The sequence below is a fragment of the Triticum dicoccoides genome, chromosome 6A (assembly GCF_002162155.2).
Source record: "Triticum dicoccoides isolate Atlit2015 ecotype Zavitan chromosome 6A, WEW_v2.0, whole genome shotgun sequence".
NCBI classification, from domain to species: domain Eukaryota; kingdom Viridiplantae; phylum Streptophyta; class Magnoliopsida; order Poales; family Poaceae; genus Triticum; species Triticum dicoccoides.
Window position 1 is genome coordinate 142757988 of NC_041390.1, and position 5033 is coordinate 142763020.

Sequence of the window (5033 nt, forward strand, 5' to 3'; positions counted from 1 at the left end):
AAAGATACAAATGACGCCACTGCCACCAGTACTACCATCGCCAAAACTGAAATCAAAACCTAAGGAAGAACGAAGACCCTCAACACGAGCCTTTTGTAATTGAGTTTCTACTAAACAAAGGATAGATGGCGAGCTGATCTAAAGGAGATCATGGAGTTCGCGAACTGTCGCGGGATCGCCTATCCCACGGTAGTTCCAACTTAATATTTTCATTGGGGCTGGCGGAACACCTGGTCGGAGCCCGCCAATGTCGCCATTTTATCATTGCTCTGCTTTAAGGGAGAGCAACCCTTCCTTTGTTTCTTGAGGTCTCGTGGTGAGACATACGCCGGAGGGAGCGGCAGGGTTGCACCCTGGACGGTGCCCGCCAGGGCTTGAGCCTCAAAAGGTATTGCCGTAGAGCCGGGCCAAACCATCAGTGCGGCTGCGTTGGCACTCTCCGACATCGCTGCATCCAGGTTGCGTCGAGCCCCCACTTCATCTCTGACCTCGGTCTCTGCTGCTACAGCCGTTTTGAGGGGGCTGGTCACTTCTTCCTCCTCTGCCCCTCAGTCCAGGCCGTCCTCCTGCGATGATCTCTTCCGGGGGTGAGTTTTGGCGACGCTCTGGACCTCTACGCCTTACCTTGGCTTGCACTCGTCCTCCCGCACGGCCACCCCGTGCCCCACAGGCATGACCCATATTTAATGTGTCTGCACTCAGGATATTATTATGTATCCTAATTACTATGTATCTGATGCTCAAAAAAATACAATGTATCCTAACTATATTATTCAAGTACACAACTTAAAAAAATGCCCAACACACAGATTTTTATTTGAGTTACTCGCATATTGATTGTATTTTTAAAAATGCACTGTTACTTAAAAGTTGACAACATGTATTAAAAATAAATGTGTAATCATAATAAATTTTAGAAATGCATTAAAACTGTTCAACTTTTATAAAAAAAATCGACGCGTCTCTTGAAATGCAAGAATGATTTACATAATAAGTTTTTAACACATGCTGAACATTTCTTGAAATACAAATAATTCACCATGTATTAAGAAAATGTTCACCATAATGCCCTTGAAACTCATCTGTATTAAGAAAATGCTCACCATAAATTACAAAAACTCACCGCGTATTAAGTAAACTTTTCTTCATATCTTAAGAAAATATTACAAAAAGATTCAATTTGCATTCAAAATATGTTCAATGTTCATATTATTGGAAAAATGTTCACCGTATGTAAAGAAAAGTTCATCGTGCATTAAAAATGTTCACTATAAATTAAGAAATTATGTAATCATAATGTTCTTGAAAATCATCGTGTAATAAGAAAATGTACACCATAAATTACGAAAATTTCACCATATACTAAAACCCGCCATAAAAAAATATTCAGTAAATATGTTGAAGATCCAGGAGAAAAACCAACTAGTGAATGAAAAAAGAAGAAAGAAAAAGCAAGGAAGGAAAACCTAAAAATAAGCCAAAACTAGAAACAAAAATATAAAGCATAGTAAGTAAAGAAATCTGGGCAACGAATGAGCTCCAACACGCGCGGCAGGTAAGTGCGAAACGAAAAATAATTCGCAGGCCTCGGTGGGCCGGCCCAGCGTTCTTGAGCTAGTATAAAAAGGACCTCGCCTGTTGTACATCGCGAGAGCGGCCTTGGCGGGGTGGTCGTCGCGCGGCGCTGCTGAGCCGCAGATCGGCGGTTCGAAACCTGCGCGGGATTCAATTTTGGTTTCTTTTATTTATTTGTTCAAACCGACTCAAATTTTCAAACAAGTCCAAATCGCTGGTGGAAATTACAAACGGAAAAAACCTCTCATTTGAGCCCTTTTTCTGAAATAATTGGGCATTTATGGGAATACATACAAAGCAAGGGAGTTTTCTGCAAAAAACATGCCACTTCAGCATCCGATAGGCGGGCCCAACCAGTCAGTTTCCCTGTCAATACGTATAAACTGCAGTTTTAGTCTCTTTTGCAACGCCTCGCCCCAAAGATAGTACTTACACGTAAAAATTACCAATCTGCTTCCAATGCCCCAATTGTGGTACTTCTGTGCAATTTACTCTCACACCATTGTCACCAACTTAGTCTTCTGTAGGAGTACTAGCAAGATCTGTGCATTGCACGAAACATCAAGATGCATATTTTTATAAAAACACTCATTGTGATTGACCCATGCGGGAGTAATCCCATGTGTAAAAACTAATGATATCTCGAGAAATAGGATATAAGGTGAAGAGGAATGGGGCGTGGTGGTGATTGGTGGTCGGAGTGAGCGGAGGCATGGGGATTGATGACGCCGGCAGCGGCCACCAGGCCAGTTTGTTCCAGAGGCTTCCTTTCTTAATTGCTCAATGATGAGGTTGTTGAAGATAAGGATGAATGAGGGAAGGCCTTGTCTGCAAATGTGGAGAGGGGTGCGGGTATCTTTTAGTTTAATTTCCATCAGTCAGATATAGATCGGACGGTCTATATTGCAAGATGGCACGCGCACCATCATCACCAACTCGGTTTTTTATAAGAGAAGAAATATAAGTATGGAGACACAAACGTATTATCGATACTTGTTTCCGTAAACTAGCATCTACATTCTATTCAACGCCTCAGCATGTGAGGCCTTAGCACAATGACTTCTCGACTGTGTAAAACAAAGGTTTTCCCGTCGACGATAAGGAGGGGGTGACGGCGGCATGCTTTTTGTCTTGCTCTAGTCCTAGTAGTCATACTAGGTGGTCTAAGCACGTGTATATTTATTCTTTTTCACGTCTTGTGTTCGCCGTGCTGCCACGACTGTTGATGAATAGACGGTAAGTTATTCACGAGGAAACCCTTGTTGAGCGTGTTTGTGAGAGAGAGACAGTGTGTGTGTGTGTGATATGTCTAGAGACTGAGGCAATGATAACAGATTCTTTGTGTCTATGTGTGTGGAGGATAGAGAGAGACATGTACATGGGTCTTTGTGTTGTGTAACATGGAGACACATATACATAATTAGAGAGTGAGTGTGTGAGATACACATGCGGACATGGGGAGAGATGAGGATCCAGATGAATGGGAGTTTGTGCACGCGTTTGTGTGTGAGAGGGAGTGTGTGTATGTGGAGTAGAGAGACCACTAATGATGTAAACCTAGTATAAGGGAAGGGGGAATGGTGTGACATGTGTAGTAGCGGGATAGTATGGGTGCGGGCGGGGGGAGCAGACTATTTGGAAGAGACAACGATTGTGTGTGGGAGAGGGGTGTGAGAGCGAGAGAGAGTGAGGGAGTCCTGGATTAGGGGGTCTCCGGACAGCCGGACTATATCCTATGGCTGGACTGTTGGACTATGAAGATACAAGATTAAAGACTTTGTCCAGTATCCGGATGGGACTTTACTTGGCATGGAAGGCAAGCTTGGCAATACGGATATTTAGATCTCCTCCCTTGTAACCGACTCTGTGTAACCCTATCCCCCTCTAGTGTCTATATAAACCAGAGGGTTTAGCCCATAGGACAACAGACAATCAGACCATAGGGTAGCTTCTAGGGTTTAGCCTCTATGATCTCGTGGTAGATCAACTCTTGTAATACTCATATCATCAAGATCAATCAAGCAGGATGTAGGGTATTACCTCCATCGAGAGGGACCGAACCTGGGTAAACATCGTGTCCCCTGCCTCCTGTTACCATCCGCCTTAGACGCACAGTTCGGGACCCCCTACCCGAGATCCGCCAGTTTTGACACCGACATTGGTGATTTCATTGAGAGTTCCACTGTGCTGTCACTGTAAGGCTCGATGGCCCCTTGGATCATCGGTAACGATGCGGTCCAGGGTGAGGTTTTCCTCCCCGGACAGATCTTCATATTTGGCGGCTTCACACTGCGGGCCAACTCGCTTGGCCATTTGGAGCAGATCGAGAGCTACGCCCCTGCCCATCAGGTCAGGTTCAGAAACCTAAACTACACTGCCGACATCCGCGGAGACTTGGTCTTCGACGGATTCGAGACCATGTCATGTGCGCCGCACGATCACGATGAGCTTGATTTAGCTCTGCCGTCGGACAGTGTTCGGGAGATCACACCTACAATTACTCAGGCCTTCAATCCGGAGCAAATTGCACCATCCGAGGATGGAGGGATAGACCCCACCGTGGAGGCCGCACTCTCAGTGGCGATGGAGCCGGATACTGACTTCACCCCTTACGAGAGCCGTGTTGCCGAACCACTGGATTCGTCTCCGGCCACGGACTCCGTGCCGCCTGCATCCGTGCCTATCAAATGCGATTGGGCGCCAATCATGGAGTTCACCTCCGCGGATATCTTTCAGCACTCACCTTTTGGCGACGTGCTAAATTCATTAAGGTCTCTCTCCTTGTCAGGAGATCCTTGGCCGAACTATGTCCGGCTAGATTGGGATGCGGACGACGAAGAAATTCACTGCCCACCCAGCACCCACTTAGTAGCCTCTGTTGACGATTTAACCGACGTGCTCGATTTCGACTCCGCAGACATCGACGGCATGGACGACGATGCAGGAGAGGAACATGAACTAGTGCCCACAGGGCACTGGACAGCCACTTCATCACATGACATATACATGGTGGATACACCCAAAGAAAACGATGATGAGGAATGGGAGGGGACAACGGAGGATGACCCCTCCAAGAAGCAAACAAAGCGTCGGCATAGGCACCGCTCGAAATCCCGCCTCGGCAAAAACAGCGATAACAGCGCAAGAGAAAAACAACACTCTAGTCGACTCCAGTGGAAACGACGACCACATGGCCCCGGCGGCAGAGCACGATGAAGCTGCAAATGGAGAACATAGTACGGATCCGACATCCGAACAAGGCGACGCCGAGGATAAACCTCATCAAACCCCCTCTGACGAGGAAAAAAAGTCCGGACGAAGATGCACACATCATCCCAGAAACGCACTTGGAGCAAGAGAACCTCCACAGAAGGCTTATTGCCACAACGAGGAGTCTGAAGAAGCAGAAGAAAAGGCTTAAGGCCGAACAGAATACGCTCAACAGCAGGTGGAACAAA